The sequence below is a fragment of the Helianthus annuus genome, chromosome 13, assembly GCF_002127325.2.
Source record: "Helianthus annuus cultivar XRQ/B chromosome 13, HanXRQr2.0-SUNRISE, whole genome shotgun sequence".
Classification (NCBI taxonomy): domain Eukaryota; kingdom Viridiplantae; phylum Streptophyta; class Magnoliopsida; order Asterales; family Asteraceae; genus Helianthus; species Helianthus annuus.
In genome coordinates this window covers 128,609,401-128,624,160 of record NC_035445.2, presented here as the reverse complement: position 1 = coordinate 128,624,160, position 14,760 = coordinate 128,609,401, and the positions used below count along the sequence as shown (strand labels likewise).

At 33.9% G+C, this 14,760-nt stretch overlaps 1 long non-coding RNA gene and 1 pseudogene across 1 annotated transcript; one reads left to right on the top strand and one right to left on the bottom strand.

Annotated features, from left to right (window-relative positions):
- The first annotated feature begins 1,252 nt into the window (after positions 1–1,252).
- Positions 1,253–3,471, top strand: LOC110903220. The gene is made up of 7 exons (XR_002571753.2): positions 1,253–1,448; positions 1,535–1,614; positions 1,705–1,752; positions 1,839–1,918; positions 2,174–2,234; positions 2,342–2,398; positions 2,543–3,471. It is a non-coding gene; the product is annotated as an uncharacterized LOC110903220 (long non-coding RNA).
- An 8,473-nt stretch (positions 3,472–11,944) lies between these two features.
- Positions 11,945–14,356, bottom strand: LOC110901649 (annotated as a pseudogene).
- Between the last annotated feature and the right edge of the window lie 404 nt (positions 14,357–14,760).

The following is a 14,760-nucleotide window of genomic DNA, read 5'->3' as shown; positions in this document are numbered from 1 at the left end:
AGAACTCCCACAAGATCAAAGACTAAAATAATCACAAGCTCATTACAAAAGAAGAAGGGTAGAAGGAATTATTAAAGACACAACATACCTCTTTGCCAAAGATTAAACATTTAATTTTTACCAAGGTTCATCTTCAACCCAAGAAACACAAAGGGTTTAGCTAACAATGGCCATATCTTGTCCACAAACAATGATCATAGAATGGATCATGACGGATCAAGTACGATAAGATCAAGCAACTTGAAGAAGGGTTGTTGATTACAAGTTCTCTCTCTCTTAAACTAATTTATTATAAGTGATTTTGGGAGTAATCCCAAAACTCCAACAGTGAGTCTTGGGGGCATGAGAGCCCTCTTTGGGGTAAAGGAATTCTAGGATTCTAGGGAATGAAGGGATGGTTTAAAATGGGCACCCAAGGCCTCTATTTATAGTGAGATTTTGGCTTGGAGGCCAAGGAGTTCTAGATTCATCGTGTCCTCAAGGAGACAAAGCATGGTCCTTGTTCTCTTTTCTCAATGTGTCTCTTGCATTTTTCTCACACATAAGAACCTTCATGAAGCTTTACTCCAGGGGTGGAATGGGTATACCATGCCCAAACAATGCATAGCTGTGCTTAAATCGCATTGTTCTAAGATATCAGCAGACACACGAGCTTGCTTAAGGGGGCACGACCGTGACTGCCCCTTTTCCCCACAATTTCTTGTTTCTTTCCGATCCTTTCTATTGCATTCCTTAATGGGCATGGGCATGTCTAGAGATGTACGGTCGTGCATGAATAGGTGTCCAGACATTGCTTGAACACGTGGCATTCTTATCGGTTCTCGAAACTTTTACGATTTGTCTTTAGCTAATCACAAGCGTGCATAGGGGTGCATAGCTATGCCTGCCTTCTGTTGACCATTTCTTGGGTTGACTTGTTGACTTTATGCTCCTGGGTGTTGTGTATGGCCATACCCATAGCCTGGCACGACCGTGCCTATATGACAACTTGATGATTGCCTCGGAATCTTTGATTTTTGCCTTCGTTTTGCTTATTTTTCACTTATTTTCATCCAGAGACCTTACAAAACCTGCATTTGTCAAATAGGAACGATTTAGGTAGTATTTGCAAATAAAAAGTTATTAAAGTACTTAGATTAATGGGTAATCTATTATATATAATAAATGAAAGTGATTTGGGTCACGTGTCACTTAATTAAGGCATCCTTTTTCCCCTTTTCCCGCCCAGCAGTAACTACTTCCCTTTATTCTCACATTTTCACAAACCCTATTTCATTCTTCTCCTTCACCTTTCCATCACAAGATCCTCTTTCCCTCTGTTGTTCATCCTCCTCCTTCACATTTTCATCTCATCAACAACGTCCGGCAGAGGTTACATCTATTGGATACATCTGCATTTGAAACCTTAAATCATGTACCGTCGAGTAGTTGAAGAACATAATAATCATGTAAGATCTACTTTCTCATTCAGAAATTTTATTTGGTTTTATCTATTTTCTTATACTGAACACGATGAACCCTTTTGTACCTTCAGAAGAAGAAGAAGCTCTCCTAGGGTTACTTATCGTACACAATGAACCCTTTTGTACAAGCTCCTGTTAATCGGTGACCCTGGTATGTTGTAATAATGTTTTTATTATTGTTTATATGAATAACTTTTTATAGCTTCTGATTTTTGTGTTTTATTTTGTATTGTTTATTCAGATGCTTGCTTTGTTGTACCATTGAGTAGTTGAAGAACAGAATAATCATGTAAGATCTATTTTCTCATTCAGAAATTTTATTTGGTTTTATCTATTTTCTTATACTGAACACGATGAACCCTTTTGTACCTTCAGAAGAAGAAGAAGCTCTCCTAGGGTTTCTTATCGTACACAATGAACCCTTTTGTACAAGCTCCTATTAATCGGTGACCCTGGTATGTTGTAATAATGTTTTTATTATTGTTTATATGAACAACTTTTTGTAGCTTTTGATTTTTGTCTTTTATTTTTTATTGTTTATTCAGATGCTTGCTTTATTGTATCATGTGATTACGAGTAGATTGATTTTGATATGTTTGTAGTTTTTGTTTTTCACAATATGTTTTGTTGATTTATTCACCCATGTTAGTAATGTTGGATGCGCCTATGTTTCTTGATCCTCTGTTTTTCACAATATGTTTGTTGATTAGAAGTAACCTCTGCCGGATGGTTGTTGAGGAGTTGAAAATGTGAAAGAGAAGGAGAAGGACGGTAAATTCATTGTTAGATTGTTTATGTAGTTAACTAAATTGAGTCGCTTTACTACTCAATTACAGAGAAGTTTTTGAGATTGTTTTCACACTTTATTATTTTTGCAGCATGTTCTACTTGATTATTCATGTGGCAACTTTATAATTTCAGGCTTGTGAATTAAGGTTGGTTGTTACTTAATTTGTGTTTACTTTAATGATTGTTGCTATATAAACGCTAACCTCAATTGGTCTGATTTATTTTTTGGTATTTGTAACATTTTGATTTACTATTTATTGATGCATTGATTCATTTGTAATCACTTGTAGATCACCCGTCATCTTACTTTGAGCAATTAAACGGAGTTTTCTTAAACAACACGATAAGTTTCGTTCATTAATCCATGCATTTGTTAATTCCTGATGTTTTTTTATTCTTAATCGTTGATTCTGTTTCAGGTACACTTTTTGTTGTTAGTTCCATGTGTTTATTTCAGATTAATTGTTGCTATATATATTGGTTTTGTTTTGACGAAAAGGGAAAACGTTCGAGCCGTTTGATCCAAGAACCGAAGAAAACATGTCGGATATTGCTCAAGGAGATTAAGATGATGTTGATCTGGCTATTGAAGCTGCACGTTGATCCACAATAAGCACTGCCCATCTAAGTTTCCTCTAATAACAGTGGTTATAACAAGTTAATAAGGCAAAACACTGATCTGCCTAACAACTGTTGGATATAAAGACTGTTGTACACAAAAACTGATGAGGATTATCCACTGTTGAAGACCAAAGCACTCATGAAGACCAAAGCTCTGTTGAAGACAAGCACTGATGAACCAAAGTTCTGATCAACCAAAGGTGAACCACTGCCCAACAACAACAGTGGTTCAGCATCAACAACAGTTATTCTACCTTTGTTTATGTTAACAGTGTTTATATGTAACAATATTTATCACTGGGGTGTGCACGGTTCGGTTCGGTTTTGAGCCAAAACCAAAACCGTAACCGCTATAATCGGTTTTTACATTTCTATAACCGATCGATTTCGGTTATTTCGGTTTTTTTTTTGTTTTTTTTTTGTTTTTTTTGGTTTCGGTTCGGTTTCGGTTAAATAACCGTTTTTTCCTTTCTTTACTTGGTGTGTAGTGTGCTATAATATGCAAGATTTGTGTACTAATAAATACTTGATTTCGAATTTAACTAGTTTTTACCATCTCTATTTCTAACTCAACATGCCTAGAGGGCAAGATATCCTTAATCGGTATGCTTTGTGATTTATTCATCAACTACACAAGACATCAGTAGATCAGTATGTATATTATATCATCAACTAAAAACTAACATGCATGTAACAAGGATTTCCATTAATATTTACACCATAAACAAAATATAAACGAAACCATTAGCGAAATAGCAACTGGTTGGCCAAGCAAATTACAAAAAGTGGATCACACGTGAATTTCATTGTTCCAGCCTTCAAGGTGTATCAAGTACGTAACCTTGTTCCAGCCTTCCAGGGTTTCAAAAACTTTTGAATTTCATTTGATTATTAGGATTAATGAGTTTTTATTAATGTTATGTATTGGGCTGGGCCTACTAGTATGGGTTAAAGGCTAACATATTAACAACTAGTATGGGTTAAACTGTTAAAGGATTAAGGCTAACAGATTAACAACTTAAACATAAAACATATGTATTGAGCCTTGTAACCTATCGGTTCGGTTTTTTTCGGTTATTGGAAATGGATATCCAAAAACCGAACCAAAATTTTCGGTTATTAAAAGTTAGAAAACCGAACCGTCGGTTTTTACTTCGTTTCGGTTTTTTCGGTTTGGTCTTTTCGGTTACGGTTTGGTTATTTCGGTTTTCTGCTCACCCCTATTTATCACATCAGTGTTTTATAATCTTTTAGGTTGTTAGATGTCATCACCTCAGTGTTTATATGTAACAGTATATATGACATCAGTGTTTATATGTAACAGTGTTTATCACAGCAATGTTTATATGTAACAGTATTTATCACATTACCTCAGTGGTTTGATCTGTACTGTAAATTGAACAGTTGTTTGATCTTTATACTAATAAATAAAAATGATGTACACTTGGAAACTGATGTATTCTTTAGCATAGTATTCTTGAAATTGGTCTTTTTTTGCAAACTAATGTTTATGGCTAAACATTTGTTTAAGGTCAAACTTCTGTTTAAGTCCAGACAACTGATATATAAGGCCAAACATATTTTTAAACCCCAACATCTGTTTAAGTCTAAAAAGATGTTTAACCAGATCCACTGCCTTCTCATCTTTTAACACTCTTCAAAATATTTAAAAATGATAGTTTTAATTAATCCTTAAAAGTATGTTACAACCACTGTGTTGGTTCAAACATTTGATTGTTAAAAGTTATCCACTGCTGAAAGACAAGCTCTGTTTCTTCATTCTTCATGTTGACCATTGACTAACTAAACATCAGTGTTTCAGTCACTGTTGGCTATCCATTGATAGTCAAAAAACAGCCACTGCTCACATTTTTATTGTTGACATCCACTGATATTGACCATCAGTGGTTTCCCTAAAGAACAACCACTGCTCACATTTTTATTATTGATGTGGTTAATTAGTGATAGAATGAAATTATGAAAAGAATACTAGAATTACAATGAAATTACCATTATACCTAATCGTTACATTCCAATGAGATAAGAGTTCCTCCAACATTGTTTTCATGATAAAAATTAAAGTTAAAATAAAAAATAAATAAAATACTGTTGATGGCAATTTGTTGCAAATCAAATCAGTAATTAATGCTAATTTCTTGAGCTTTGGACATTGAAAATTTGCAAAATGTGAATTTCAAATTGACGGTTATTACCTCTTAATTAAAGTTAAAATAAAAATTAGAAAAGTCATCATGACAATTGCTTTCAAATCAAATCAGTAATTACTGATAATATTAGTAATTTTGAAATTCAAAATATGCAAAATGGTAATTTAAAATTGACGTTCTCTCTCTTTTTTTCCTACTTTGCATATCATTTCTAATATTTAATTACTTTAATAAAGCAGGATATAAAGATATACACTACTTACCTTTCAAATTACATTTGCCACTGCATTCAATTAAAATTTTGAATGGAGAATCGGTAAGCTTGAATTCCAACCTTGATATTTTTTTAAGAACAACCATGCTTATTGTATTTTCATATTACGTTTAGCAATAGATATATTTTGCTTATTCTTTTTTTTATCTACAGTTTTCAAATGGAGGTTGCAAAGGTTAGCATGCTTAATGATCTTAATACATTCTCAAACAACTATTCGATTAGAGTGAAGATTGTTAACATGTCCAAGAAGATGATGAATGAAAACAAAATCTTCATAGATGAGATGGTACCGTATGTATTTGTCTTATAATTATTTTGGACATATGAATACCCAAATGTTATATAACATGTTTTTTATTTAATCAGATGTTTTATATTCTTAGGGAACTATGATACAAGCCAGCTGTCTGCATAAGATGCTAGGAAAATTCAAAGACTTCCTTCAGTTGGATGAATGTCTTCTTATCACCAAACCCTCTCTTGCTGCTAATAAGTCCTCTGCTAAGTATACCGAGAGAAATGACAAAATATCACTGTATTTCTATACTTCTGTTGAGAAATGCCTTGACTGGTCTGGACCGAAATACTGTTTTAATTTCGTTAACCTCAAGGATGTTGTTCAAAATAAAATTAAAGTTAATGCAGTTATTGGTATGTAAATCACTATATAATATATATGTACTGTTTTGTCTTATTGTTTTTTTTTTCATGTTATCGCTTCTTAATGTTGTTTTCTTTTAACAATATATTTTTGTTTATAGATTGGATTGGTTATGTGGAAGTTTGTTTCAATCTAGAGGATACATCAAAGAAGGATGGGAGCAAGGGCAAGAGACTTAATCTTAGAGTTGAAGACCTTGAGTGAGTTCTTTTTATTAAGTTGTTGCATTTTGACGTTTAAAGCATTACAAGGTTGCTTGATGTTATTATGTTTTCTGTTAATATTTTAGAGGGCAAAAGTGTACGGTTACTTTGTGGGATGCTTTTGCTATTGACATGTTTGCTTACATGAATGATAAGAAACGAGAGAAATATGTTGTTATCCTTTGTCATTTTGGTATGATCAACCTTTACAAAGGTACAATTAGTAGAAATTTGGTTTATTAATTGAAAATGTGACATTCTTCTACATTTATGGGTTTATGAATTCAGAATAACGGATGGATATATATGACTGTATTTGGCATGATGAATTGATGATGTTGTGTTTCATATTGTAAAAACCACGGAATTTTCAGATAATAGATTGCTTTGGCCGATTAGATTATGTGTTAAATTATAGTTCTTTAAGTCATTGTTTCATCTTCTTGAATTCTATGTAATTTTGTAAAGAAGTAGATCTTATTAATGGAAACCCATGTTAGGTTGAACAATGTTTTGAAGAGGAAAACAGTGTGAGAAGACAGTAGATCTTATTAAGTTAAACATTTGTTCAGGCTTAAACAGATGTTTGGCCTTTAACAGATGTTTGGCCTTTTATATCAGAGGTTTGGACTTAAACAGTTGTTTGACCTTAAACAGATGTTTGGCCATAAACAAATGTTTGATCTTAAACAGATGATTTTCCTTAAACAGATGTTTCGCCTTCTATATCAGATATTTGGACTTAAACAGATGTTTGACCTTAAACAGATGTTTGGCCATAAACAGATGTTTGGCCTTAAACCAAACATCTGTTTAAGGTCAACATCTGTTTGACTATTGGTCAACATCTGATTGACTTTTGGTCAACATCTATTTGAATTTTGGTCAACATCTTATTTTGTAAAGAAGTACAAAAACAAACATTTTTACAAAATCCCAAATCACCCTATCATGTAAGTGCATTGAAGTAAAAGTGGAAATGATATTATTCATGTTGTCCTGTTGTGCTTTTGTTTTACCTCTAATATGGGTTCATGATCTAATACGGTAATTTGAAGACATTGTTGTTGAATCCAATGGAGATGGTTGATGTAATGTGGTCGTATTAATAACAAATAGTAATTAATATAACTAAGTTTCCCGAGCCCGGGAAGCAATCCCGGGTAAAAACCTAGTTATGTACTAAAAATATGTATAAGTGATGGCACATCAGCTAGCTATTACAAGTTACAGAATGAACTATATATAGAGGAGAGAACTGCTGGTGACATCACCATGAAAGTGACCCAGACAACCCATTAAATGACGTAACTGCCAGGTGTTGTGCAAAACTCTGGACAGTTAGGGTTTAAACACTATTACATAAAACTGTTATATAAATAAAGAAAACAACTGGGATTCCAAAACTACTGGAAGGATTCTGGTACTTTTCAAATCCAGTACTTCTGGTCTTGTTTGACTTGTTGACTTGGTCTTCTGGTCATCAGTCTTGACTTGTTGACTTAGTTGACCCAGCACTTTTACTATCCAGCACTTTGTACTTGTTTTCTTGTTTCTTCAATGTAGCAATTATGTTCCGGTAGTTTAAGGAGGTTTTTTTAGAAGCCTTCAAGGGGGGAAACTTCTTGACTTTAGATTGTACTTCAACTTATTCCATCAGACAGGAAAGATGGTTCCCTTGGTTTTTGGCTCTCATCATCAGTAGATCTTACATAACCCAACAATCTCCCCCTGGATCCGCTGATACCAAAATCTCTCTTATTAGGGCCTGTGTTTTATTCTCTTATTTGCTTATTAGAACTTCAAAAACTAATCACACTGATTTTATCTTATCAAGATCAACCATCCTAACTTTTTAAGAAAATAGATCATCATTCTTGTAACCCGTAAGTGCTTGTTTTCTCACAAACTTTGGGTTAGGGAAGACTGGATGCTACCTTTTGGATCTTAGTGTTACTAAGTGGTATGAATCTTGTTCTAGAGGATCCAAGCTCATTGTGCGGTTCCTGCAGCCTCATCTTCATTTGTTCTGAATACATATGTAACTCCTGGCATACAATCCAACATGAAGAACTTTATCTCATCATCTATACAAGATGTCCAGTTTACATAATCATGTTTTTCTTTGAGATTATTCTTGTAGTTTTCACGTAGCTTGGAGTTATTGGAGATAATTTTCTCAATTTTGTAAGGAACAACAAATGACTTCTACTTTTTATCAGTAAGATAGATCTTTGTGTTCTTCCATTCAAGTAGTGGAGGGAATTTCTATGAATTCTTCTTTCTGGCATCCAAAAAGTCTTTGTATTATTTTTTAAGAGTGGACTCTTTCCATCTTAAAGTTGAGTTTTTCTGAGCCTATTTAGCTTGGATGAGTTCTTGTTTCTTTTTCAAACATTTTTTAATGTTGATTATGGGGTTGGCTTTCTCTTCCAACCAAGCTTCTAGTTTGGAGGTGTTACCTTAACATTTGGTTCAGCAATCAAATTTTTGACCATCTCCGCTTCATTCAACAAGTTCTGAAGACTCCAGTAGTTGAAGATATAGAAGTTCTTAACTGGTTAAGGAACATGCCTTTTATGCCAGTCAAGACATCCTTCTCTTGATATTTTTACAACTGTTGGATCTTTGAAAGGTGTTATTTGTGAGAGCCTTTGAGATTCCTCAAACATATGTTGTTCATAGGCCCTAACTTCCTTCATTCTTCTTTCTGAGATGTATTGTGTCTTATTGTTGGTCATCTTTGATTGATTTGATGTGAATTCCTAGATAGCCTCTTCCTCCATGCTTTTTACATTCTCCAACTAGTTCAGTTTGCCATCTATTTTGAGTAGAGACAGTTTTTTTAGTTCAAGAATGAACTTTGGAGATGGAAGAAGATCTTCAGTTGTTTGAGAAGCTATTGGCTTGAAACTCTTAGTGAAAGTGGTAGTTGAAATTGGATCAGTTGTAGTTACTTCAGTTGGTTTTGATGAGGAATCTTCTGGATTATCTTGCAGAACCAACATCCTTTTTATTGTAAATGAACCAGTGGTTTTGTTGATTTATCTTGAATTGCTGGTCTCTGACACTGTTGTTTACCAATAGTTTTAGCAACAACTGGTTTTGTACTAGACTATGCCTTTGGAGTTGAACTTCTTGTTATTATAGGTTGACTTGATGAAGTTCCAGTAGTTTTACCTAGTCCAACTGTTTGAGTTTTTACTCCAACCGTTTAACTTGGTTCAGCTGTTTGAGCCTTAGCTCCAGCTGTTTAACCTTGGGCAATTAGAACTTCTGGTTGAGCTTCTCTTATTTTAGCTTCCAGTTTTGCAAGTGTTTTGGTTCTTTGGATGATAGTTGGAGGCCTCATATCTACTTTGACTGTCTTGGTGATATTTCTGTCTGTTCTTGCAGCTTTTTCCTCAGCACTTTGCCTTTCTATCTGATCTTTTACCAAAGCAACACGTAGACCTCTTTGGTCTCTTTTAAATAGTAAACCCACCTGAGTTGAGAAAACCATACAAACTCTATGTTACAAAACTTTTTTTGTTTTTGATAAAATTAGGGCATGTAATATACATGATTTCAAGCATTCCGAGTCAAGAATATGAAAAAAAACGTCGAGTGTGTTTTTCCAGTGTGGTGATACTATTTATTATTTTGATGAAGATGTTGTCGTTTGTTGCTTTTGTCAAGTGTTTGTTTGAATTTGTTGTTGTGGTCTGTTACTTTGATTATGACGATGATGATGATGATGATGGCTTTACTTTTTACGCTTGGGCCTTTTATGGGGTTGATGTTATGTGTTCGATACCATAGTTGTGTTCTTTTTGTTTTATTTGTATGCTTTATTTAGTTTGATGATGATGATCATGATGTTTGGTCTGTTTTGGTTTCGGACTTTTTATGGTGGTGCTACTGTTTGTTCGCTTATGTTTTCGCTTGGGTTGGCCTTTTGTGGTGGACGTACTGTTTGTGCAATTTTGTTTTTGGTTGTGGCTTTTGGTGGTGGTGGTGGTGGTGTTGTGTATTGATTATACAGTTGTGTTTTTTTATCGCGAATTGTTAGTTTGATAACGATACTAATGATGTTTGATTTGTTTTGGCTTTGGGCTTTTGGTGGTATTGTTTGTTCAATTGGTGGGGTTGTCTTTTTTGGGTCTCTATGAAGATGGCTACGACTTCATCGGGGAGACCCGCGTAGTTGACGAAGATGATCATACACTCATCTGAAATTTAGAACATTTCGTGGCTACATTGGCTATGATGTTGTTTAGTCATTTGGCATGGTAACCTAGGTTGCAGCCTTGGTTGAAATCGGAGCCACAACTTGTCCTTATCGGCTACGATGCCGTTTTGTCATTGGGCACGACAACGTCGGTTGCAATCATTCCTGAAATCTGAGCCGCATAGCTTTGCTTTGTATGGTTTATTTTTGTGCATTTGGAACTGTGATTATGATGTCTACTATTCGTATGATAGTTGGGTATATGTATGTGGCTTGGTTTGTTTTAGACATTGGCTTCCAAATCATTATGTATATGTTACTTTGTAAGTTGGTTTTACAATAATGTGTTTTTCATGTTGCATATTAGGTATTTGTGTTGTATAATTTGTGTATATATATATATATATATATACTAGTCCTCTACCCGCGCGATGCGGCGGAGTGGCGATTTACAATAGGATACTCGTTTACCGTTAGTTTATCAGTCGTCTCCTGATATATTGTATAGTACTGAAGTTAGTTTTCTTATTCATAATATGTTTGGATGATTAGAATTATGAATGATCCTGTTGGGACTTTACCATCTGAATTCTGATGATTAATATTATAGGCTTTTGCGATTGGAATTTATGTAGTGATCTTAGCTTAGTTCACTGGAACTATTAGATTTGAACTTTATGTTTTCTAAGATTACCTACGTTTCACTTTATTTATCTGCACATATTTTGTTTCTTTGTAACAAATACTTTCTCCATACAGGTGGATAATGTGATCGTTGAAGTCGCGGAAGGCGATCCTAGGAATGTTCTAAGTGAAGCCGTACTCTTCATGTTTTGGGCTTCATCTTATTATTCTCATGGTGTCTATGGAAAATTTAAGGTATCGTTTCTTCTAAAATTATATAAAAAAAAGAAAAAAACATTGGGGTTCGGAGATCCCGACCCACTCTATGTGTGCCCACCCTTGTTTGTCTATATGTATCGATGTATTCTTCTTTGCTACTTCTTGGATGGCAAACCTGAGATCAAAGAACTAAACCTGAAGGAAAAAGGCCAATAAATTGTTTAAAAAATACCAAAAATGAGGCATATAATATTCGAATCTGGGTAACATTTGTGAAAAGACAATGTAATTACCAATCGAACCATGTATTTTTTGTTAACTATGAATGACCAAAACGATTTAGATCAAAAACTATAAAAGACCAAATGTAATGTATGATGTTAAAAACATAATTCTTCATGAAATGAATCGTCTATTGTTGATGTTCGTGGTTAATTTCTTCTATTCATGAAATGAATCGTCTATTGTTGATGTTCATGGTTAATTTCATCTATACTGCATATATAAATTTCATTTGTTCATAACCGACCTATAATAATCAAACATACATCCTAATCCTTCCTTTCATTCCCATAACATTCATCACCAATCAATCACAATCAGAACACAATCTGTATACATGTTTGTCTGATATCAAACCATTGAAAAATCAGCTCAAATTTTGACCTACTAAGCTCCAATTCATCAATAATCAATCATAACCTAATCTCTACTTATTCATCTAAAATCCACAAATTTAAAACCGAAAAAGCTAATATAAACCGATCATTTTGTCAATCTGTGTGAGTTCATCCAGAGCCTTTTCAATGAGTTCATCAACCTGAGCACAACCGAGTCGCTTCTCAATGGCCTCCCAATCCGTTTCCTCTTGGCACACACTCAACCGGTGGCGCGTGAAGCACTCATGGGCTAACGGTAGCCTTTGCCCTCTGATACTCGTTGGATCTCGGTTAGGGATCTGTAACTATACCGGTAGTACGTATTTTAGTCAAGGGTATATTCGTATTAGGGAAACTGTTGATTGTAGAGATTTTGATTAGGTATCTCATTATTACATGCTCAAAACGTCAGGGATTAAAAACTTAAATTTAAATTCGTGACAGTTTCTATTTTCAACGGTTAAAAGCTTTAACGAAGAGATACCTTGCGATACGAATGGATGAGAGTTATTTCCAATTTCTTGTCAAGCTTCTTCACAGTTAACCCATTGCAAATACAGAAAATGATCTAATAAACTAAATTATCCCTTTTAGTTATTCAATAAAACAGATATTTAAGGAACACCAAAAGATCAACTAAGATTAAAGCATCTTTCCTACCACTCAACTATGAAAGCTATTAGAGCTGTCATGTAAGCTTCAACACACTGTCACATAATTCATAGATAAAATACCAAATGACCTACCTTCCCTTCCAAACCATCAACTTCGTTACCCTTTAAAGAAAAAGGTCCCTCAAATTTCTTTGTCATTTAAAAAGCTAAAAATATATAATAAAAATTAATATATATATATATATATATATATATATATATGTATATAAATCCAAATCTGACTCGTGTAAGAGTGCTATCACCATCTCTTTTAACTATTGCAAAAAAAAACACGATTACTAAATTAACTTCGCATATAAATATACCCTTTTCGATCATTTTTGGATTCATAAGCAAGAATTAGATCTAAACAATGCCAACCTCCTCTCTTTCGATAAAACCGGTACGTCTTAGATCATATAGCCCAAGGAAACTCACATTTTATTTTATCTTCTACTGGATCATTAGGATGAAAAACGCCTAATGATCGAAGAAACTCTCCAAAATCAAGAACTCCGTTACATTTCAGATCAAACAGATCGAATATCTACAAAACAGAACAGAAATTCTTTTTTTTTTTTTTTTTTTTTTTTTGCAAAAAAGGCAACTTTATAGGAGATTTACATGCTATGCATATAGTTGTTATTCATGACATTAACGTACCCTGTCTGAAAATAGATTTCGCCTGTTTCTGTTTCTGAAAAGCGCAAGCTGGAATTCTTCCTGGATACAATAGCATCGTAATCTATTATAATGTCTTAAAAATGTGGTATGAAACTGATGATCCAAAATTTAGTTCCAAATAATATATATATATAGGCAAAAGATCAAATACAAATAATCTTAACATACTAAACATACAAATTGAAGGAAAACCCAAAAAGACAAGGTGGCATTTTTGTAATTACCACCAACTATCAAAGTTACAACCAAAAATACCTAAAAAAACACAAATTTTTTTTAACGAAATGTAGCGATTTTTTAATAAAAAATGTTAAAAAAATAAAATAAAATGATTTGTGTGTTTTTTTTTATTTTTTTAGATTTTTTTAGGTTTTTTGGGGGGTTTAGTTTTTAGCATTTTAGCTTGGGTGGGGGGGGGTTAGGTTTTTTTTAGGTTTTTGGGGGTGGGGGGTGGGGGGTGGGGTTAGGTTTTTTTAGGTTTTTGGGGGTGGGGGGGGGTAGGTTTTTTTAGGTTTTTGGGGGTGGGGGGGTGGGGGGTTTAGGTTTTTTTTGGGGGTGGAGGGAGTGGTTAGGTTTTTTTAGGTATATTTGTAGAGTAACTTTGATAGTTATTGATAATTACAAAAATGCCACCTTGTCTTTTTGAGTTTTCCTTCAATTTGTATGTTTAGTATGTTAAGATTATTTGTACAAGAACTTTACCCTATATATATATATATCCGAACACCAGATATAAATATATCATTTAAGATAACCTTGTGAATGAGACCATCATTGATGATGGAGCTACTCAACTTCTTGAAAAGCTCATATAAAGCCTCGACTTCACTCATGCTGGCTACAAAATTAACGGTTAATCGACTGCAAAATTTAAGATCTTTCTATCTGATAAAGACTCAAAATTCAATCTTTCTATCTAATACTTGATGTTTATTCAGAAAAGAATGAAAAAATCATCTAAATGCATGTTTTTACCAAGAAAAGCCTCTCCTTTTAGTCCAATCGCAAACCAACCGAGACCAACGGCTGCAATGTCAACACAACTCGAGTCCCACCAGTTTCCACGCACGCGAAATTTCTTTCTTACCCATCTTCCAATCTCCTCAACTCTTTGCTTCCCTATTGGTGGCTAAGACAAAGGGTAAAAAAGGAAATTGTAGATCATATGTGATAATTAAAGAATTAGTTGTTTTGACTGATTTATATGTAAAATGACGCCTAAATAATCAAATAATCAGAATCATTTGTTTCAGTTATTTCTAAGCAAATTATCAAAACCTAATCAACAACCAAAAAATAGCTAGTTAAAATCAGTTTAACAATACCCAAAGTCCCAAACACTACAAAATGATTATATGCAACTTGAAAACACAATAATCATATACTCACTTTCAAAGTGCAATGCCAAACACCCCTGCAGAACAGTTGAAAACTATGGGTTCTAGTCATGCTGGTCAACAATAGTCATACATGAAATTATAACTTCAAAGGGTTGTATCAGATAGTGAAAATAGATGAAACGGAACCGC